General features: G+C 39.9%; 1 protein-coding gene across 3 annotated transcripts in view; it reads right to left on the bottom strand.

Annotated features, from left to right (window-relative positions):
- SOX5 (SRY-box transcription factor 5) overlaps positions 1–22,804 on the bottom strand; it is a 1,089,507-nt gene extending 1,066,703 nt beyond the window's left edge. For 2 of the 3 annotated variants that reach the window (XM_066354444.1, XM_066354418.1), the window contains exon 1: positions 22,210–22,711. The gene's annotated coding sequence lies outside the window, so the exon portion shown is untranslated. The other variant, XM_066354437.1, reaches the window with a different exon arrangement.
- Positions 22,805–24,614: the final 1,810 nt, after the last annotated feature.

The following is a 24,614-nucleotide window of genomic DNA, read 5'->3' as shown; positions in this document are numbered from 1 at the left end:
CATAATTTGAGAGTCAATTTTAGTCATTTTCATCATTTCAGAGAGACATTTATAGCCAACTCTGGTGAATAAAAATGAATGATGAAACTTGGTATAAAATACGAATAGAAAATAATGAGATGGATGTTTTAGTCAGTCTTGCAAATGATTCAAAAGACAATTCTGAGAGGAAGTTTTCCAAAATGTTTTTAACAAGGGCATCATTGGAATCAGGGTTTTGTTTCTCTGGGTGATAATTTTGATAAAACAGCATTAATATGAATGCATAAATTAAAATGCAATCAATGTTTTTAAAAAATCAAACTCTGTCCTTTAAATTTATACTCTGAAAATATGAAATAGAGCAGATATACATTTCCATTTGGATGGTTTTATAAGTGTACATTCTTTTTTTTTTTTTCATTTTATTCAGTGAGAGGAGGGAGCAGAGACAGACTCCCACATGCACACAGACTGGGATCCACCTGGCAAGCCCATTACGGGGCAATGCTCTGCCCATTAGGGGGCAATGCTCTGCCCATCTGGGATGTTGCGCCATTGCTCAGCAACTGAGTGAGCTCTTAGAACCTGAGGCGGAGGCCATGGGGTCATCCTCAGCACCCTGAGGTGAACTTGCTCCAATCAAGCCATGGTTTCAGGAGGGGAAGAGAGAGAGACAGAGAGGGGTAGGAGTGGTGATGCAGATGGATACTCTTCCTATGCATCCTGACGGGGAATCGAAACCAGGACATCCACATGCTGGGCCAATGCTCTCCCACTGAGCTATCCAGCCAGAGCTATAGATGTACATACTAAAGCTTCCACTGGGTGAAACTAACCATAGGTCAGTTTGTAAATTATATATAATATGAACTTAACCATTATGATCTTTCAAGCAAGCACAATAGAAAACCTTTATTTTCATAATCAGATATTTCCATCCAACCCCAATCTATAAGCTTCTATAAACTTTTTTCTCCTGTATACAGTAAAATCTGACAAGAACTCACTGTGGGTTATGTGCAAAGACTGTAGATTTAAACAAGGTGTGATCGTGTACTTTTCACACGTTATTGTATCATGCTGCACCAGAACACTAATGTATGCACAGCTCCAAAATAGCTTGGGCTATTATAGCACAGTCTGGAAAACAACTAAATTCCCAACAACAGCACCTTTCAAAAGCTGTTCCTTCATTATTGCACACTAGTAAAAGGTTGCTTTCGCTATTCGTATTTTACAATACAAAAAATATGTAAAAATGTCTATGACATTGCCTCATAATTCTGAGGTCTTTATTTCTTTCTAGACTCTTTGTAGTTATGAAAGTTACTTCATCAATATGAATATGACAATGGGACTCAATACTATTTGACTGACTCAATTATGGAACAAGTGTGCTTTTTTTCCTTATGCTGCCCTACTTTCTTTTAAGTTGCATTTGAATTATTGATGAAGTTGCAATAAAGCATTTCTTTCTTACATGTAATTTAGAAGTAGAGAATAGTGTTTTAAGGTTAATTTTTAGACCCATAGCAATAAAATAAACACACTTGCTGTCCTTTCAAAGAAAGTCAATAGCATGGTACAAGCTTAAAAGAATGACTTGCTCTTTCTTCTTCTATTGTCTTAAAAACATGAGGTGCTGAATATGTGAATATAAATTCAAAAAGAAAAGAAAAAAATAGTAAGCAAAGTGCAGTATAGAAATACTGTTCCAGGTCTTCCTGGGTGTTGAAAAACTTAGGTTCTACTTTTCCTCAAGTATTTTTTTAACTTTTTAAAAATTTATTCATTTTAGAGAGTGGGGTAAGAGAGAGAGAGAAGGGGGGAGGAGCAGGCAGCATCAACTCCCCTATGTGCCTTGACCGGACAAACCAGAGGTTTAGAACCAGGGACCTCAGTGTTCCAGGTCAACGCTTTATCCACTTACTGTGCCACCACAGATCAAGCTCCTCAAGTATTTAAAGGACTTATTTGATCATGGAGCAGAATGAGGCCCCCCAAAATGGTAGAGCAAATAGTGTTTGGAACAAGGACAATCTTATTTATACTACTCCAATTACTACATAACTGAAGGCCCTCCATTCCATTTTCCAAACATCCAGAAATACTAGTTTAAAATGCAAATGTGAATAATAACTTGCCATTGCTTTTACAATAAAAATCTAGAACCTTAGCAGCACCTCCAATACCCTACCTGAGACGACTCCTGCATCATTCTTCACAACTTTTGCTCTTCTTCCCTTCTTTTCTGTGCCCCCACCACTCTGGTCTCCTCTAGTTTCTCTGTACCCTGAGCTTTCAACACTTAGAGCTTTGCTCTTGCGGTTCTCTGCTTCATACTCCCCTGCTCTTTCTTCACCTAGTCAGTCCTGATTTTGTCTCCTATCCCAGCCCCAGTGGCTCTTCCTCACAAAAGCCTCCTGTGACGTCCACAACAAGCTACCTTATATTTCTCTGGAGCAAGCTGTACACTTCCTCTGTAGTACTTACCACTAATACTACACGGACAACTTTCTTAATCCACCTATGTTCACCCAGTCACAAGAGTAACTGACGCGCCGCATTCCTCTGCAAACTATACTCCTGGCAATGGACCCTGAATGGCAGAAAGGGAACTCTGGCACACCCACATGCCTCCACTCCAGCTCCTGTGTCTGCCTGGCCCCAAGTCCGCTTATGTCATGTCTACTTGTTATTGTATTTGGGTAAATTCATGAAATAGTATATAACTAATGAAATCTGAGGACAAGGAAAAATGCTTTAAGTGACATTAAATTGAATGCTTTGGAAAAAAATAGGTAAATTGTTTTTAAAAACCACTAAATTAGGTGTCAAACAGCATAATAAAATGAGGGAATTTTTTTTTAATGTGGACAAATTCTGCACTTAGATTGCCTACCAAATGTCTTTAAGCTCTCCTGATATATTCAGTAAATAAAAAGTAAAAAATAATAGGATATATTTTTATGCATTTAACTTCCCCAAGAAGTTGACTAGGATCACCTCTCAGCAGACCCATACTAAAAAGCCTTGATAATCTATTAATTAATCGGCTAATTGAAAAACAGTGATAATGAAACACCGATAAAATAGATTGTTTAAAATTCTAAAACATTTGATGTAGATATTCTTTCTTTAAGGTTCTATGTTTTAGCAATTTTAAAAATAATTGACAGTCCTGCTACCTGTCACAGTTACAATGGAGAAGAGAATGTCTCTTTAGTCTACTTGTTGGAACAATTAGTTGATCAATCCCCATCTTTCTCATAGATTAAAAGCTCCAAATGGGCAGGGACCAGATCTCTTTTGCTTACCACTGCAACCCCACTACTCAACTTTTGTCATATGTGACAGAGAATAGACACATGATAATAATATTTTAAATAAGTGAATAATAATTAAGATTAGTCAAATACAACAGCATTGTTTATTTTAAATTACTTTTAAGATCAATATATAAATATTTACAAAGAGATTAAGTATTAGTATGGGTAGAATCACCTGAAGATTTCAAGGCACAGTTTGTTTGTTTTTTGGGAGACAATATAGGTCTTTTATTCAGAAATGGAAAGACCATTTGTGTGAATATTAAAAATATATATTAATTTTTAAATTATTTTTAAAAGCACTCTAGCATAAAGAAGTTTCTACCTTTTAACTTATGAACAATATTTAAGACTATGTGATTAAATTTCCTTAGGAATCCAGCTTTGACTACCATATTCTTATTAAAATATCTAAGCCTGACCTGTGGTGGCACAGTGGATAAAGTGCTGACCTAGAATGCTGAGGTCTCCAGTTTGAAACCCTGGGCTTGGCCTGGTCAAGGCACATATGGGAGTTGATGCTTCCTGCTCCTCCCCCTTCTCTCTCTCTCTCTTTCTCCTCCCTAAAAACTAAATAAAGTCTTAAAAATATTTTAAAAAGGATTATCTATATACTGGTTCCAAATCCAGCTACCTTTTAATTTTATCTGTACAAAAAAATAATAATAATGCTACCTGAAATGTATTTATTCCCCTCCTTCCAATAAATTCAAAGCAACAAGCACTTGTGAGAAGCAGTTATATATAAAAATGAAAACACAAATAAAATGAATTTTTATATTAACAAAATAAAAGATATTAATAAGGAAGCTAAGCTAGCTAAAGTTTAGGCATGAGATGAATCCGGGATAATTCTTTTAAGTCAGGCTGAATTTTTCCCAGAAAAATGCTTATAAACATTTAAAGTCCCAAAAGAACATGAAGGAACTTACTACATTTATGAACAGTTTTGTATTTTCAAGTTCTCCATTGCTGAGACAACAAATAAAGATATCTTTTAATTATTGCATGTAACTGATTTATAAATTTATGAGTTAGAGAAAAATAAGTAACAAGAGAACATTCAAAAGCATTCTGTAATATAAGGCAGGATATGGCTCATAAATTGATGCCAGATATACAGAGGGGTAATAGTGTCAGTGTGGCCCCAACCTTTTAGTTAATTATGAGGAATTGCTAAATAGCAGGAAATGCTAAGTCATTATGACCTTGGGGAGCGTGCAGACACACACAAAGACAAATGCGCACACAGACACGCAAGCTCTCTTCGCAGTTTTTAAAATGGTTTAAAGCATCACAACTATCAGTCAAAATCTCATGTATTTTTTCATATGTGGAGTTCATTCTATCACATTTAAGTAGTTGCACAGGTCGCCTGACCTGTGATGGCACAGTGGATAAAGCACTGACCTGGAATGCTGAGGTCCCCGGTTCAAAACCCTGGGCTTGCCCAGTCAAGGCACATATGGGAGTTGATGCTTCCTGCTCCTCCCTCCCCCCTTCTCTCTCTCTCTCCACTCTAAAATGAATAATAATTTTAAAAAGGTGCATAGGTCAAATTCATAAAATTGTCAAACTTTGTCTCCAGTACCATTCAGCCTGACTCAAAAGAAGTCTCCTCATGTAGCATATAACCTACATTCTCTAAGTCTAGCTCAGAAGTCTTCAAGGTGGAAAGACAATCCATTGTAATCCTGGAAGAAAATACAACTTCTATTTACATTTCTTATTCTATAGTCTTTACTCCCTTTTAATTTCTATTTTTATGTGTTTACTATTAATAAAGTCATACTTTTTTTTATTATACAGAATCAAAAAAAAATTAGGAGAGCACTGACTTAGATGCCCATCTGGGAACCTAAAAAACCTAGGCTTACAGTTTTTGGCATATTGAGCCAGAATTCCTCTAACCATAATATGTCTGCAGCCAGTCAGCTATCCTCTGGTCTCATTCCATAAAAACAATTTTCTTCAAAGCTGGACATCCAAGATGATCGACGTGGTTTTATTTTCTAATCAAGCTACTAAAAGATCATCACAGGGGTCTTCACAACACAACAGGAAGGAGGGAATGGTGATGTTCTTCTCTCTTCTGTTTCATCATGTGGCCACACATTTCTGTTTTCATATGCTTGGTGAAGTGGATTATGAACTACATTGTTTAATTATTAGTTAAATTAACACTCATGAAGTTAACTAGTGATTTGAAAACTTTTCCTTGAAAACAAAACAAAAATCTAGGGATTGTCAAGTAATAATAATAACGCAAGAATAAGTGAACATGGGGAAATAGCAGAACTCTTATCTCTTTGTTCCACTACTAACTCTTTGTCAGGCGTATTTCAAGAAAAATCCATGAAAATTTAAAAAAAAATAAGGAGAGAGCGTCTCAGGAAGGTTATGATTAGCGGATGCAGTGGTATGCTATCTCAGGCACTCACTGCTCAGTGGCCCGGAGTGTTGGCTGCTGAGCACTCACACCTAAGGCCCTTCCCAAGAAGTTCCCCCCACCTCACCCCAGGGATGGCGCACACCTAACACCTACGTGGCATGAGGTTACAAAGGTCTGGTCTCTGGCTCCATTCAGGACATCTCTGTGGAGCCCTCCAGTGCAGAGCTCCCCACAGGCTGGTGAAACTTCGGCTGTGTCACAGTCAGCTCCCCTCAGACCACTCTTCCTTCTCTCGGCCCCTTGCAGGTATTGTGCCCAAGAGCCCTCCCAACCAACCAAACCCACTGCATGCAAATCTGTGTGTCGGAGTTGGTGACCAGGGAACTCTAATGTCTACTCTCATTTACCCTGAACTTTGCTCTAAGTCTTATTGTGCCCTGAATGTTAACTAAAGTACAACACATGAACATAAATTCTCAATATATGAGTGTAGGTGTGAACATGCACACGCACACATGTCCTGAAGCATTGTGGGATCTAAAAATTCTGTTAATGTATTCACAAATACACGAGAACATTTTAACTGCTGAGTTATGAAGCCAGTTTTCCATTTTTTGAGCTAATGTGTCATTAGTTTATTCATAAGCAAAGCAGGCCCTGTTCCTCAACACCGTGAGGTTCCCCATGGCCTACAAGACAGAGCCTGATAAGTAGGAGCCTGTGATAAAAAGATCACATTGATCTGCCCACTGCCAACCATCAAACCCTTGTCTCAATTGCTCCCATCCTGCGCTTTTGGCTCTACACACACCAAACTCTCTGTGATCTCAGAAACACATCCTGTTCTTCCTCACCTCCTTTCCTTTCAATGCATGCGCTGTCTGCTTGGAATGCCCTCCTTCCCTCTCAGAGCACCACCCTCTGCCCTCCTTAGCTTAACTCAGAGCCTTGCCAAGGGCAGGTTGGTGGTAGCAGTGTGACCAAGTGAGGCAACAAGGGGTGCAATGTTGCAGAAATTTTAAGGAGCATAATGTAACCGACTAAATGTCAGTGGGCTTTTTATTATCATCTGGCTGCAAACAATTCTAACTTATACCAATAATAAAATGGTCCTTTCTGCAGGGTGGACTGCCCTCATGGCCTGTTCTGGGTATGCCAGTCACACATTTTAAGCCTTGACTCAGACATTCCAATAAACATTGAGCACCTTTAGTAAAACTTGTAGATTTGAACATAAGCTGTTATTAACTCCAGGAAAACCAAAGAAGTTGTATACAAAGTAAAAGTAATCAACATATAATACCCTCAGTGATAAACATTTACATAGTTGAAGTAACTGTATTTCTGAACTAATTTAACTTCCTCAAGAGATGGTGAAATTATTTTGGGACAATAGGAAAAGGAATATGTGTGGAAAAGAGCAGTATAACAAACAAACAATAGGAAGTCAATCAATAGCTAACATTTATTTTAAATAAGAAATATAAGAAGTAAATATTTTATTTAGAAATAACAATCTGAACGTAGTAGGAATGAGAGAGGAGTGATCAGAAGTAAGACAAGAGTGCTACTTTATTCTATAGCTTTGAGTTTTATACACTATATATATGTTATTTTAATACGTATTTAATAGGTTAATAAAATACTCAGCTCATACAATTCATTTAGAAAAACTTACCCAACCTCTCTTTTGTGATCTCAAAATACTCTATCACTGTATCTATCACAGTGACATAGTATAATTACCAGTTGATGCTACAAGCTCCCCTATCAAATCCAGGTTCTTACAGACAATAACTATGTCTTGCTTATATTTGTATCCCTTGGCAGAAGAGATACTTAAATTCAAATCTGAATTCAATAAATATTTACTGAGCTTCAGGTAGACAAAAGTAGTAATAAGATACAGGTGCCTGATTTCAAAGAATAACATTTATAACTATAAAATGTCATCACACCCTAGATTGTATAATGTGCCAAGGATTGTTTTAAGAACTTGGTGTTCATTCTCTCTTGAATCCTCACAACTGCTTTATGAGGTAAACATCACTGTCACCATTCTTCAGAAGAGAAATCACAGACTGAGCAAGGTTATGTAAGTTGTCCAGCTAGAAAGAGGTAAATAATGAGCTCAAATAGGAGTATAGCATTGAACTACAGCATCCACATTCCTGGGCACAAACTCCCAACATCTCTCAAAGGACAAAACATGTCTACAACATGCTTACAATATGGTACAATATATAGAGCTAACGCCATAAAAATGTTACATATATAAATATCATAAGATCAAAAGGAGAAATCTTTTGGTCAGAATATTCTATCAGGATAATGTGAAAAAGTAAAATTTAATTTGGAAATTAAGGGATGGAGAGGGTTTTGGCGAATCTGTATGAAGGGATGATATACAAAGGAAGACATAGACATGCAAAGTCAAATGTATACATGTAGCCAGGAGGCACTACATGTTCTGTGTCAAATTTCTCTCTAAAGCAGGCACAGACCCAGTAGCAAAGTCCCTAAGAGATGTAAGAACTTAGGCAGAGGAAATATTCCATTAGGTTGCAAAAGGCTGTTAAGCTGTGGTGCTGGATTGTTTAGACTAACCTCCACATTCCCTGGAAAGACTGAAGGCAAGTTTCTTCTATCCTTTGTTTGGTGTAAAGTTAAGATGATATGTATGGTGGGGGTTTTCCGCACTCAACACAATTTAGAGTAAAAAGAGAGGAATTCTTCAATGTATTGACGAGAAAATGAGAGTTTGCCACTCAAATATATGCCCAAACATTGAAGAAATGGCTAGGACACATCAGGTTCATGTTTCTCATAAACACAAGAGTGTTTAACACATTCATGCCAGGACCTGCCGAATTTAAATCTTACTAAGAATGTAAGATTCTTACATATTATTCTTTTTATATATATAAAAAGATAACTTTTTTGTTGTTTTTTTATTTTTTAACCTCTCTTTTTTTTACAAATTCTAAAAAGCATAACAAAAAATGTAACATAAAATGTTTTTTAATGTCAGAATAAATTTAATTTTGTCATATTTATTTTGTTTAATTACCATAAAAGCACGCTTGGACTTTATATTTTTTCTTGATATTTGACAATTATTATAACATATTTCTCAGAAATTTGTATATAGTGCACCTACAATTAAATGTGCCCCAACTTCAAAAAGTTTGAGAACCACTGCTCTAGTAGTTAACATGTGTAAAGCCAGTATCCACAGCCACCATCACAACTGCCTGGCCCATGCAGGTTTGCATTTGATTCAGACAGATGGTAATGAAACAACAGAGCCAAGAATTGGTGGACCAACATCTTTAATTCTAGCTTGCACCCAGCGGGCAAGTAAAAACACACACTGGGTTCCAAAACCCACTCATTCAGTGCTCACAAAGCTACTGACTTATCCGAGTTTCCTAGAATCAAAAGTTTCTAGCTTACTAGCCTTATTCACCTCTGTTCCCCATCTCCTTTTCTCTGCACAAACTCTGCACAAACTGGCTTCTCTTTCAGCATTCTGCCATCTTGGCTGCTTCTCTCCTCTCTTCCACGTGGCCTTTCTCTGCTTTCCTACAGCATGGGCTCCTCCTAGAATGTAATCCCTCTTCCCCCTGCCCACCCCGACAACATGATCTCTCTTCCTTTTAAAACCTTTAGGCGCGAAAGCCCACCCCCAACACACATTAATATAACACGCCCATCCCAAGCAATCACCTGGGCGAAGGGCTTCCACGTGGGCAGCGCCATCTTTAACAAAGTGAGCAAAATATATTTTATCTGCCCAACAACATGTGGCTCATAATAGGTGCTTAATAAATATTTGTTGATCACTGAATGAATGAAGAGCTAATCAAAAAGCCAAATACAGAGTCAAGGGGATTGGAAACCAAGAAAAGTCAATTGATGAGAAGGTTTGCAGTAGATGGAAAAAGCAAGTTTAGAATTCCCTAACTTTTACCGGGTTCAGGAGTGAGCAGTGGCTTTTTATGCGTTGCTCATGTCTGAAAAAATTTGATAAAGTAAATGTGTGGCAGACAGTTTGGCAGTTGTCAGGGAAATAGTGCTCAGCTTGAATCCAGGATCAGAAGCAAATTCTTATTAAAAGGAAGATTTCAAATATAAGCCTGTAAAGATAGAAGATTTGGAGATAGATTGTAAGGCCCTTGAAAAGCAGGTGTGAGAGCCTCAGTCCCATTCATGTGTAGGACTCAGTCACTTTGAATTTTTTGAGAAAGGGTCAATATGATCTAAATAGGATGTCAGGAAAATTGAGCTGCCAATGGTAGATATAGCAGGGTGTAAAGAGAACTCCTAGAGTGGAGAACTTTGTAATAGTTCAGAAATAAGCTGGAAAGAGCTTGTTCCAGTGTGATATAAGGGCATATATAAAGAAAAGGGAAAATACAATGTCATTTTGATGGCTAACTCAACGGGATGTAAACATACTTCCTATATTACAATGGATAAGAGTTCAGTCTTCAAAATCCAACCAGTCTCAGTGCAAGTCTCCATTCCACCATTTACCAGCTAAGCTACTTTGGGCAAGTTCAATTTCTATCTTTGTATAATGGGGTAACATTTGTATCCACTGGATACAAGAGAAAGTCACTGGAAAGAATCAATAAAAATAAAAATAAACTGCTTAGCGCAGTCTCTGGCAACAGTAAACTATCAATTAACATCAACTATTCTTTCAAGCTAGACAGGAGAAGGGAACAATGATGCCAGGAAACTTATTGTTGGTGGGCATGCCTTCAATGGCACAGGAAAATAACCACTTGTAAAGAGTTAACTCCTGTTCTGGCTTCTGATCTGGATTCATGCCAAACATAATCACCTCTGACTCTTTCAGAAACCTTATTCTTCAAGCTGCTTCAGCCATTTCTAAACTTAATGCTTTCAAAATTTATTACCAATTGCCCCTCGTGGTGATGCCACCCCCCTGGAAGATATCCCAGAAACCAAACTTGGAGGCAAACCCTCCTTGGCTAAATTCTAAATTCACCACTCCTGTCTTCCCAAGAAATATCAGAAAGATTGTGTTGAAAGGAAATTCAATGTTAAACTCGGTTTTTAAGAGTTAACAGAGAGTGATTTTTTTCCTCCAAGGATAGGTAATAGCATCAGATTCTGAAATTAAGCACAGCAGGAAGAAAGAGGCTGCATAGATTTCACAGAGTATCACAGGCCTCTGCAATAAAGCACTTAAAAATGCCTTGTATTGCTAATTCTTTACACAATCTCCTTTTATTTCCAAAGCAGTATGCAGTGCTTGAGCCATGAGACTTGCATTGATGTTAACATTACACTGCTTGAATTAGAGCCATTTTTCTACTGCAACTCCTGTTACATTTAGAATTACTTTCTACCCTTTCCCCCCCAATACATTTTCCAGTCAGACTTTCCAAAACAAATGAACAGTTGCCTCTTCTAACAATGCTGAACGCACCTTTCAGTCATCACCTTAGCAAAGCATCCTTCCACTCAAGATTCCAAACCAGACTTTGCACTAAATGGGAAGTCAGCCTGCTTTACGATCACTGGATCACGTGTCACTCTGGGAATCTGAAGTAAAGGGTGGCAACACTTTTGGTCAGCTTTCAATTTCCTGCCTGCCCTCCACTCCTAGTCCCACATCAATACTCCTTATTCAGCCATCGAGCTAGCCAACAAATGCCTATTAAATAGCTATACTGGCAAGGCGCTGTGCTAGGCAACATGGTAGATTTTCAAAACAGTAAAATAAAAATGTCATTAGTAGCAAAGCACTGCTCAGTGACAAACAATCAGATGGAGACTTATACTCTAAATAAACCAAGAAAATGCAGTATTATGAAGATTTGCTTTTCACAATCACCAATTTTTGGTCAGCATTTGTAAAGATTTTTTTTTATTTAACAAAATATGTTTATATCTTGAAAAGCCTTTTTTTCCAGTCCATATGGATATCCTGTCAAGTTATCTATCGAGAACACAGGTTACGTCCCTGACCTCATGTGGTGATTGCTGTTCCCAAAATAACACAAACAGTAGCCTAATCACTTGATCCCATACAAAACGCAGGTTGGTTTCTGCCCTGTTTATTTGTATGTATGAAGGCACTTTCTGTAAGCATCCTATTAGTATAATTAAAACCTTGTTTCTGTCTTCTCACTAGGGTTCCTTTTTGTCATACTCTACCTTGATGTCTTTATCCACAATAATCATAAGTAAACTATTCTAATCTATTTTCCACCTATTACACTCTTCCTCTGTTTTCACTCATTCGTTAAGCAAAGGTCTTTAAGCACCTACTATGTATCTGATACTGTTCTGAGTATTTTAAATACAGAGATAAATAAATAAATCAACTTCTCATCTTACTTTTACTTAGCCACCTTAGAGTTGTCCTGTGAGAAAGGTTTTTCCAAGCCTAGAGTGTACAAAATGGCTGCCTTCCCCCTAACCGTGACCCACTGTATGTCAGCTCCCTCACTTTTAACTTGAAGCATACTAATATTCTATGCACTCAAATTTACAAAAGGTTCTTTACATTTTATTTCAAAACTCTTAAAACCATGTGATCAGTAGAAGTCACAGTAGCAATCCAACAATCAATTATGTGTTATCTTGGCACTACTACTCTTTTTTGAGCATGTTTCTTTAATTCTCTATTCCCTATATATCAATTGCCACCAAACTAAATCAATGCAATTTTTTATTATTGGTTCTCAAACTGTTATGTGCAAAAGAACTACCAGTCATGCTTCTTAAAAATGGAGGCTACAAGGCTTCAGCCACAGAGATTCAGGTTCTTTACATCTGAGTAGGGGCCAGAGAGACAGGTTTAAAAAATATACCCCAGGCGTTTTTCAACTAATGATGATTGGATAATCACCTAGTTGAGAAACACTGGTCTGTGATTTCCTGTGAGGTCAATTTTTATGTATTCACAATCTCGGCTTCAAGTGAAAAAATATTTCTTTAAGTAATATTTTAAGTAACTTAAAAACAAATTTTAATTAAAGGTAATTATTTTATTAAGCCATGTGCCCCTGTGTGCTCTATAAATACTTTTTGGTTTATAAATGGATCGTGGGTACTTGATAAGAATAACCAACATTTAGAAATTAATGTATAGCCCAAGCTTCACTTTCAGCAAGGACGTCTCTCGCCTGTTCCTCTTAACTATTTCCTGTGGTAGAAAGGCAAGTATGGTTACTGCTCCCACTTTATGGATAGGAACCCACACCAGTATCCTAGCCACAGCACAATGATAAATGTATAAAGGGTACAGTCAAAAAGACTGAAATCTGGACAATGATTTTTCTGAACCTTACCTGAGGAAAATGAGCAAGCATCCAACCCATTGGAGTTATCTGCCTATCTGTGAAAGGGGGTAATACCCATCTGATTGTTAGGCTGTGAGGATTAAGTACGGTTACTGATAAAAAGCACCTCGCACGGTGCCTGGACCATGGTCAAATGCTCAACCCGTTAGTTAGTTTTACCATTTCCCATCGTGCGGAGCTGCTCTGAATCAAAATGTAGCTCACTTTGCAATATATGTCAGCGCGGCAATCGTTTACTCTGTTGGTGCCCTGTGCCAGGCATCATGATGATGCCCTCCATGATGATGCTTAACTTCTACATGGTTTGTCACCCTATGGTTACCCCTTTCCAACCAGGCAGCAGCACATTTTGCACACCTTTCACTTCTCAAGTCATCCAGTGAGAGTAATATAATGCAGAGCAGTCAATGACGCCATGAGTGTCAAGACCTTGTGGTAACAGAAAGGTTTAATAAAGCATACTAAGCAGTCCAGGGAAAGGCAAGAGGGGGGGCAGAGCATTTTGGGGGACTGAGAAAGTTGCCAGAAATAAATTGAGGGCCCACTAACTTTTTTTAGATACCGATAGATTTATAGATTTGTTTAGTATGCATTAAAAGTTCACTTTATCGGCCCTGGTCGGGTGGTTCAGTGGCTAGAGCATTGTCCTGGTGTGATGAGGTCATAGGTTTGATCCCCAGTCAGGGCATATATGAGAAGCAACCAATGAGTGCACAACTAACTGAAACAAATTGATGTGCAATCTCTCTTTCTCTTATTAATGGGAAAATTAAAAAAAAAATTTAAGTATCATTTTATTTCCTGATTTAATATAGAAAAGATACTATTTTACTAATGGTAAAGGTACACTGGAGATGAGGCTCAGTGGAATGGAAGAAAAGTCGAGCAGAATTATAAGCCATAGTATGTGCTCGTTCAAAAGCAGTGCTCACGCAAAGTAAAGGCACCGACTGTGCCAGAACAAAGGACAGATTGCCCATACTGCACAGTGATACCAAGTATCGCAAGAACTTTCATGCAAACCTCAGTCAGCTGCTGACACTATACATCAAACATCAGCTTTCAGTAGCCATGAATTACACCAGGAAATCTTAGCAGATGTCAGATTTGAAGGCTAGCCTTAACCTGGAATGGAAAAGGTCCAGCAACTACTGTTCAGAGGATATAAACCTAGCTCAGCAGAGAATTACATAAGAAGTTTAGTGACAAACAGCATCTTGGAAACACCATCAAAAGTAGTAATACTTCTTTTCTTTTGTTCTCACAAATGTTAAGTTCATCATCTTTTCAACTAGAAACACTGAAGTACCCAGTGCTCACTATTTAGGGAAAACTGTGCCAGAACGCCCACAGTAAGCCGTCTTTATCCTGAGCACAGTCCCCAGAGGGGTCACTTGTCTGAGGAATGTGTCAAAAATTAGCTCTCTTTTCCTGCCTCCCATCCTCCTTAGATTTTGAAGTTGTCTCAGGGCCAGTTTCCCACACAGTACAACACACAGAACCACCTGAAAAACCAGAGGCAAAGTACCACTGGGTTCATGAATCTCACTTGAAACTGACATGCGAAGGCAACATCTTATGTCCAGAAAAGAAAAAAACAAAAACAAAAACAAAAACAAAAAAGCTCCTTCGTCCACACAGAATTGCTCTCCATTACATTACTGAGTATCAGTCTGACTGAGTCTAAATGGCATGGTCTTCATCCTCTACTGCAATCATCCCCCCATGCTGGCCCCCCAAAAATAGCAACAACTCAATTTTCAGTGCAATAACGTCTTTTCTTAGATGTTGTCTCCCAGTGGGTAGAAGAATGAACTGCTGCAATGCCACCAGATCCTCTACAGTTTCTTTTAATTTAAAGTTACAATAGGAGGGAAGAAAAGAGACTTTCTATTAAGGGACAACTCCCTGAAGGGTCTCTTAGCTGACGAGCGAAGGACTGCTCGTGGCAGTGATCAAATCTAATGCGACAAAGTACTGGTGGCTCTGCAACTCATCACAGCAGGCGCTCGCGCTGAGGGCCACTTGAGTTCAGTGCTTTGTGGTGCGGCAAGTTGGTTTAGGAACAGTAACACAGGGGAGCAAAGACTGGAAAGGTGTTTGAGGCTAAGATAAAATGCAGACTTACAGTGCAAGTCCCTTCTCAACTGAATAGGAAGCCTAGAGGGGTAAGGAAATGAAGAGAACATTCTGTCTACCTCGTGCTTTAAGGCAATTTACCTGAAGATGGTCAAGGTCAGTTGGAATATCTGTTGTACGTTTTATAACCTGCTAAAACTAAGGATTGAAGTATGAGACATTAACTGTGCTGCACTATTTTTCAAAGGCAAACATTGGGGATGTTTGCTTGCATAAACAATGCCTTCAAATTACATTAACTATCAGTGGTTTCAAGATATTTTTAATCACCTGATACAACAGCTATACCTTTCAGTTGCATTTAAGAGTACATTAAAAGGAGTGCAATATATATTGAGCATCTTCTCTGTGCTATACATGGTTCTATAGATTTTCATCTAATCTCTTATAACCTCATTTGATCTTAACTAGGACTCTGTGAGGTGATATGATTATCATGTTCATTTAACTGTGAAGGCAAATAAAGTATCAGAGAGCTCAAAAAACATTTTTTTTAAAGTCAGGTTGTTTTTTTAGTGGAAAGTCCACCTGACCAGGGTGACTGCCACTAACCCTTGGGCAATACTGCCAAACCACAACTATACCACTCAGGTCTCCTATTGCAAGAAAATAATGGACTCAGCCCCACCTGCTGCCCCTATGTCTCTAGCATCATTTGTGCACTAAGACCATGCTTCCATAGGGCTATGACTGAGCACAGTGGGGGTGCAAATGCAGGTCTTCCTTGGGAACAGAGGACCCCTCTAATGGCTGTCTCTCATCTGCCCAGCCAAATCTTTCTTGGACTGTGCCACAGTCAGCTTCTTCCTACTCAGTTCTCTGTCCTTCCTTCTGTCCCTCCTGGCTTCAATGTCAAACCTTGATCACTGGTAAAAGGCCATCCTAGCCTTCTCCTGTTCCCTCCTCCAATAAACTTCTTACATGTCTAATTCCATTTTAGCATATGCTTCTTGAGGGACAGTAATTAATACAATAACCAAGTCATTTATTTGCTTTTTGGCTCAGTGGTAGAGCGTCGGCCTGGCGTGCAGGAGTCCCGGGTTCGATTACCAGCCAGGGCACACAGGAGAAGTGCCCATCTGCTTCTCCACCCCTCCCCCTCTCCTTCCTCTCTGTCTCTTTCTTCCCCTCCCGCAGCCAAGGCTCCACTGGAGCAAAGTTTGCCCTGCCGCTGGGGATAGCTCCATGGCCTCTGCCTCAAGCACTAGAATGACTCTGCGGCAGAGCGACGCCCCAAGATGGGCAGAGTATCGCCCCCTGGTGGGCATGCCGGGTGGATCCCGGTTCGGCGCATGTGGGAGTCTGTCTGACTGCCTCCCCGTTTCCAGCTTCGGAAAAATACAAAAAAAATAAAAATAAAAAAGCCTTTCCTTTATGTTTGGTCAGTTGTACTTACAGAGAAATACTATCATTGGGAAAAGAAAATAAGCACTAATTTCTGTTACTACTATATATCATATCTTTAAACAGGCAATGGTATATTTATTGTGTCTTTGTCCTTGAACCCAATTTAAACAAAAAACCAATGAGATTCTTTTTGAAGGAATGTTGACTCCATAGGGCAAAATATTGCAAAGTCAGATTTATTTCTTTTTCCAAATGAAATTTCTCTATCCACACGTATTATAACTTAATATAACTTAATATAATTGTCAATGGATAAAAATCACAAAATAAATTTTCACTAGTTTATATCTACAATGGGAAATCAAAAAGGATACCATGAGGAGAGATCTACAATTAGGTTGTAAAGTTTTCGTTTGCCTTTACCTATTATGTAGAATAAAATGTTAATTACCGAAGGAAGACTTATATGAATAAAAGATAGAATTCACACTTGCACCAAATACAGCAACTTAATATAACCACATTGTCAGAGATCACGTATAGACAACTGAATCACTATTTTAAAGTGTTGATCTCAGCCTTGAGAAAGTGATATATTTTTTCTCCCTGGACTCAAATGAATTCAAAGCAAGTATAAAATAAAGCTTCAAACATTATTAATGATTTAAAAGACTTGATTGGAGAAAAGTGAAGCTAACATTTACTGAACACCTAGTCCTGACAGACTCTCTCTTAGGAATCCAACATGTATCTAGTGTAATTCATGCATATTCTTGTAAGAAAAAGTATTATAATCCCCAGCTTTAGAGGTTAAAAAAGGGGGCAGAGCACTGAATGTTCAGAACTCCAAGTCATTGAAGAATTATAAGTAGACATAAACTGAGACACTCTGAATGTTAATGGGATCGCCTCTTCTGCATCCTGGTTCTTTCCTGAATTTCCTACCTCCAAGGCTTAATTGGTGCTGTTGTGACAATGCAATACCTAAGCTTCTGGGGAAGATCAACTGAAGGTCCACCCAGAGCCCTGCCATGCTGTTGACTATTGCACTATTTGTCCCCTTTGGACATGCGATGTCACATAATCATGAAGGTTGTTAATTGACTGATGAGTAACTACTGTGCATCAAAGATAAAATCAGTTTTTAAATTTATAATAAATTTTAATAAAGAATGAATGGATTTATACCTGTGGAAATCAATACCACCACCCAACCACTCCTGTAAATACATTTTTTTTCTGGGTGGCTTTTTATTCTTTAAGGTTCAATTTTTAAAGGGTGGTAATTCAATGTACTCTTTAAATGCATTCATTTTTTCTCTAACTTTATCAATATGTTGCCCTTACTGAATGTCGTCCTTACCCATAAGTGGAGTAATTACTTGCCCATAAGATATAAATTGAATAATACTGAGAAATAATCCCAATGTTTATAAATATTTTTATTGACAGCTTCACTTGATATTTGTAATCCCCACAAGTCTTGCCCTAGTAATTAGATAGTGATAATAAATTACAATAATAATAATGGTAATAATAATACTTAGAGAATTAAACCATAATAGGCTATTAATGCCTTTGAATTAATTAATTTCTGAGCCAGAAGTTAAACTGGGAAAATGGGGCAGAAATTCAGTATGGTCCATCAGAGCAAACTGGGCTGTTATCAAGAACCCATCCTTAAGTTCAGTTCCCTGATCAGGAGAGTATTCAAAAGCACCCATTTAGGCAGCTAACTGGGTAGAGATTTGAAGAAAACAACTCCAAAAAGCATATTCTCCTTCATTTTAAAGACAAGGCTATTGAATACAGTAAACTGTATGAACTAGTATCGTACAAATGTCCCAGCTGAAAATGACTCAAGGTGCTTAGGTGTCTGCCCTGCTCCTGATCTGTAAGTGCTCCACTTCTTCCCCTTTAAATAATAATAAAAAAATCAGTATTTTTAAGCAAAAGATTTGATCCTTGCTTCTTAGTCTTAAATTTTTCATTTTACTCTTCTTTTAAGGACATCTTTTCATGCAAATAAACTCTTGGTTTAACTGAAGATCATTCAATAACTTCCCTACCTCTAAAATCCTTCTCCTAAATGTTAGATATGAGTAATTAGTTATGCTACATCACACACAGAAAATAAACAGCAAGGACCCCACTCACATTTGAGAATCATTTACCATTCCCACTCCCCACACTCCTCCAAATGGGAATTGGATAACAAGATTGATCATAATTGGATTAAGAACTATAATTCTTTAATTCATTTATCAAATTGAGGCATTTGGAACCATTTACTTACAGAGTTGTTTAGACAGTTTTGTGTAGTGTTTTTTAAGATAAACCAAAATGCCTTTCTGAAACAAGTTTCAGATCCCAAATCATTAATATATGACAACCAAATGTAGACAATTTATAAATGGGTGTTTTAAAACAATGTTTGCAACAAAATTGAACTTTTATTTTATTAACTATCTACAAATCTAAGTTCAGGATATAGTTTATTTGAAACAGCCAAGCACTTTCTTCGCCTTTAAAATAAATCTACATTTTGCAGGCTAAAAAATTTGCAACAAGTGTGTGAGGGAATGCATTGACTTCAGGCATAGACAAATAAGTTTTCCAGGTTACTTTCAGAACTCTGATTGTATTGCAATAGTTTTTTCTCCCACTGGAGGTGATTAGATATTGGGTGAATCATCCAGGTTATGCCAATCCATTATATTCAACAATTTTACCTGCTGGAAATCTAAACAATGTTCAACATTGGAACTCAAAATTATTTGAAATTTAGTGTGTTTTAGATTACTAAAAAAAGTTTTATCCTGCCTTGTATATTACTTTTTTTGTATCATGTGAACATGGCTTCAAAATAATAATTGTCTATTACTCAGTAGAAGAATAAAACTTTTTCAAGAAAATGGTATATTCTTTTAAACATTATATCTTATTTTTAATTTGGTTTATAAGGAAAAATTGCTAAAACATTCCAATTCACATTTTAATTGAGAAATGAAATTTTAAACTCTCCATATAGCTTGTCCCTTAACTCCAACAAGAACAAAAAAGAAAACTATCATACCTGAATATAATGTTCACTTTTTTGTTCTTTGCTATTTACTCCATATACGCCACAGATAACATCTTTATAAGCATATATTCATTTTTCTCTTTTACATAACCATGTGTCAGTCTAAACAGGATGTGCATTTACATGTATAGCACTAAATTAACTTGAAATAACCACTGGATCTCAAACACCCGATTATTTACCAAATACCTTTGAGAGTTTTGAATCCTGTATATAACACGCCATTCAACCAGAACGGCTTAAGCTCAACCAAAACTAGTACAGGGTTTCTGTTTGAAGAGTTGAAGTTCTTTCTTTATTTTTTTTCTTCATATATTAAGTGTTTACTGTCTCAAGTCTACGCCAGATTGGTTCATTATTGTCCATTCAAAGGTTACAAAAAGAGATTTTTTAAAACCCACAGGCAAATAAAAAACTCTATTAATTGCTCATGTATAAGACCACTGGAAAGAAAAGGGGGAAAAAAATTCAAATGAGTATGCTAGTATATAATTAACACAAATAACTAAATAATTATGCACATCCCTTCCCACCCCCACAAGTAAATGTTTTTGAACAACTCCTCTGATGAAAGATTTACCTTTTAGGCAAACAAAAGCAATCCCTTCCAGTTTAAGGATTTCAGGCTGTATTGCATCAGTTTTAAGTGATGCTTATGATTTTTATCTTGTATACTTGAGGAGTAAACAGTTGATGACATAACTTGCAGGAGAACTTTGCACAATGCCTGATAGAACTTCCAGTGTAAGTACTTATGATTTTAAATCATTGTGGCTGAATTTATCAAGGCTTCAGCCTCAGAGCTATATTTAAATCAGGAAGAAGCACCCCCAGAAACTTTGTCCCGTGTATCTTCATTTGAAACCGGACTCCTTCCTATCAAGGCTAACAGCAGTTCACAATCCAGCTGGGTTCCTCCAAAATTAGATCAAAATTCAGCAGCCCTGTAAAGACCCTAAGAAATTGTCCTCTTTTTACATTCTATAAAAGTCAAACTTAAAAAAAAAATATGTCTGTAAACTTTAAAACCATCTGGTCCCTCACCTAATCACTGTTGGCAATCGAGCCTCACTCCTGTAATCCTGATCAAAAACTCTGCTCTGTTTTTTTCTGACTGAAATTGCCCACTGCCAATGAATCTCCCACGCGCCTACTTCACTGGTCTGTTTTGTTTAAGGATACTTGGGGACATTATTTATGAGCATCAAGGAAACAAATCACTCTGTCTAGTCCCTTTGCAGATTCCCACACTTACTACCCAAAATCCCACAGATCTCCCTTGGTGTTGCCCTTGACTAAAGAACTGTGCTGAGCTGAAGGAAGCCTCTGGGGAAATCAGCTCCTGCCTTTCTGGACAAACTACTTTGGATATCTGGATACTGTGAGGATCTCAACCGGAATAGCACAAATTCCTAAACTTTTCTAAAGAAGTACAGTTGACTGCCACCCAGAGTGCCTCGGCTGGCTGACATGAAAATATCCCCTGCATATTCACAGAATTCCTCATGTTGACCTGCTTTAGTTGAGAAGGAAAGGCATTAAAATGAATTCACATTTACCACTGTCTGAATTTTTACCCACAGAGGCCAATGTCTTCGGTTATTCAGGGTCAAACTATTTATTAATATATTCGTTTTACAAAGTGTAAGGAAAAATTGCTATTAAAATATGTAAATAATACTTTCGTGTGCATCCTCTGCCGGCCGATTAATACGCAAGAAACTGCTGCTATCAAATGGAAACATTTCCAAATCCAGTTTGATTTCAACTCGTATAACCTCTTGTTCTTGCTTATTACTGTAGCCCCAAAGTGCACGCGGAGATTTCCCAATCCCGCGTTTCAAGTGACAACACTCATGGGGTCTTCACTTCGTACGCGGAATGGGGTGGGGGAAAGTAGTTGCAATTAATAAAGCTTCCGGTCTCTGAAATCCCTAGAATCCTGAAGGATGAGACTTGTTTCCGAAATTCCGGGCGGGAGGGAAGGGGAGTACTAGGGAGAGGGATTGCAGAAAGCGAAACAAAAAGACCAAAGGAGGGAATGTGCAGGTTGTGAGGTGGGTTGGGGGTCACGTGGATATTCTAGGAAGGGGAAGGAGCTCTGTCCAACTTTTGGGTTTGTCGTTTGGCTTGCACTGAGGTGCAGAGCCCAGGCTAGGCTCTCTCCTGCACTCCTGCCCTCCGCTCTCTTCACCACTTCCACCGCCACCACTCAGAACACCATACCGGCACCAGCAAGCAGGATCCCCACCAAGAACACAAAGTTATTCCGTTTTTCTGAACTGGGTCCGAGAGCGCAGCCCAGGGGACCCCCCACCCCCAGACAGGCGCCCCCGAGGATGACAGGGCCACTTTCACTCTCGAGCCGCCTCCTGCCTCTCCCGCCCCCGGATGCCGGTCCCCCTCCCTCTGTACTTGAGGAAACTCCGGCGGCGGCCCCCTCCCTCCCAGCCGGCTCTCCAGCTGGAGCCGGGAACGAGCGCTGAGTGGCGGGCAAGGCGAGCGGCAGAGGGGAGCTCTGCGCCTTGGAGGTCTGCCCACAACAACGTCGGGACGAACAACAAAGTTAAAACGCTGCGATTCACGCACCTTACCGGGTTTCCTTAGTGTCTCCTCTGGCGTGGGATGCAAAGTGGCACAGTGGCGGGCTGGGGGCCCCCGGGAGGAGACTGGAGATGGGTTTTGGTGGCTCGCCTTTTTCAGTGTGTGTGTGTGTGTGTGTGTGTGTGTGTGTGTGTGTGTGTGTGTGTGTGTGTGCCTGTGTGTGTGTGTGTGTGTGTGTCTAGGAGTGTGTGTGAGTGTGTGCGGGCGCGCGTCCCTCTTCCCCGTCTCTCGCTCGCTCGCTCGCTCGCGCTCCCCTTGAAGCTCTCAAGGACGAGGTGAAATCCCTTTGCTGGTCATGAGGCGGCTTCAGAGACAAACAACACAATACGAGTGCAAATAACAAAAGGCAAAAGACAGTAGGAACAATGGGGGAGGCGAGGGCAGAGCAGCAGCCGGCTGCCACCACGGCCCGGCGTCCGCCGGCGGGGGGGACGGGGCACGGGGGCAGCCTCGGGGGCTCCGACTCCCTCCAGGTCGCCCCCACGCTCCCGCAAACCCGCCCTGACCTCCTTCTCGCAGCTCGCCGCCTGGCCGCCCTCTCTGTCCATCCGAAGGGAACGAGCCCAGAGTTTGCTTCCCCGTCCGCTGCAGAGTAACTCGACTGTAAATAACGCGGTGATTACCCACACCGTGCAGGAATGTTTTAGAAAAAAAAAAAAAAATCTGCCCTCCACTTAAAGGAGCGATAAAATGAAACGGCAGGAGTGGAAGGAGTGGAGAGAGTGCGCTATCTCTAGATCTCAGCGGAGCTCGCGTCTATAAATATGCATTCATGTTTAGTCAAGTCCCCTTTGTCAACTTCTTCCTTGCGCTGGAACCTCGCCCGCTGCCCTGTAGCCGCGACCCGGGCCCCTCCTCGCCCCCACGCGCGTTTGCACACAGTCAAGCCCGTCCTGTGTCGGGGTTCGCTGGCGCCCGCGGAACCTTCGCGGAGGCTGGAGCAGCGAGAGGTTCTGGGTTTAAAGCGACCACGGCCGCCGGGAGCCCGGCTCTGCGCCCGCGGGTCCGCGCCGCCGGCCGTTCGCACCCACCTATTCCCGGGGTGGGGAGGGAAGGAAGGAAGAAAAGTTTTCAGGCGCTCTCATCCCTGCCTCTGGGGTGGTTGAACTGGTTTTGTTTTGTGAGAATAAAGCCAAAAACCCAATGCTCAAGAACCAAGGAAAGATATTGAGGGAGAAAAAGGCTCCGCGCCGGGCTACGACTCCTGCGACCCTGGAGCTGGCTCCTGCCGGCGAGACGGAGACCCCCGAGTTCCCTCGCCCTCGCAGGAAACTCTGTAGGCAGTGCCCCGAGAGAGGCTGCCGGCTGATTTGTGTGCTCTGACAGCTCCCGGGCTGCCTCGGCGCTGATCTCCAACAATCTTACTTTCATTGACACAAAACAGCTGCCGGTTTGCCGGGGGTGGGGTGGGGTGGGGGGCTATCCAACTCCAACCAGGGAGGAGGGGGGATCCTGACTGATCTTTCCAGGCCGGGTGTCCAGAAAAAGGGCGAGGAGGTGTCGCGACGGACGCAGCGGGTCTGGAGGAAGGCATTGGAGAAGGGGACTGAGACACAATACGAGCAACACGTTTCTTTTTCTCGCTGCTCCCTTCCTGTTCCCCAGCTTTATACAGCTTTGCATCTTTTCCGTCCTCGTCTCAGTGATTTTTTTTTTTTTTTTCAGACGCGCATTCATTGAGTGAGCCGCGTCCCTGGGCACCCCCAGCGTTTCCCAGAGTGCAACACCACCACCAGGAGATCAATGACCACAGTCAGTTTATTCTTCACGCGCCTGGAAGAGCAGGGCACTGAAGCAGCATGGGAGGGAGGCTTAGGGCTTACCTGTCCGTGCGGTCTTCCTCACACCTCTGGCTGGTTTCTAACCGGTAGCTAGTAAGCAAATATAGTTTCTTAATGCATGCAACACATACCAATCACAATGTATTCACCTATAAAAGTGATACATCCTTTCTCCCCCCACCCCCTTTCTACCCTTTGTAGATTTGTTTCTGGGGGTGGATTGATAATACCTGAGATTTTGCACTTGTCTAGAGTGGAAATTTTCCAGGGTTTCTGATGATTGATTATTTGGTACCAGCTTTCTAAAACAGGCTAAACACCTTTCCTTAGAACAAAAAAGTGAGAAATGCAAATCTTAATAACTCAAGGCAAAAATTTCAAAGTGTAAGCACAGTTATTATCTACTCCCACAAAGAAAAGCTTCCTCTTCCACAAATATTTGATCACATAGAGCCCAATAATTAAGAGAGCAATCAAATAAACTCTGAGCTTTCATGGGCACTCCAAATGATCATCTGCCTAGAATTTATAAGCAGGGTAATCATTTGCTGCTTGGATATAGCTCTGGGTATGGCATTGTAAATGTGTATCCTTAAACAATTTTACTGT

This window comes from Saccopteryx leptura, chromosome 1, assembly GCF_036850995.1.
Source record: "Saccopteryx leptura isolate mSacLep1 chromosome 1, mSacLep1_pri_phased_curated, whole genome shotgun sequence".
Taxonomy (NCBI): domain Eukaryota; kingdom Metazoa; phylum Chordata; class Mammalia; order Chiroptera; family Emballonuridae; genus Saccopteryx; species Saccopteryx leptura.
Note: the sequence above shows the minus strand (reverse complement) of the source record. Positions and strands in the feature narration are given on the sequence as shown.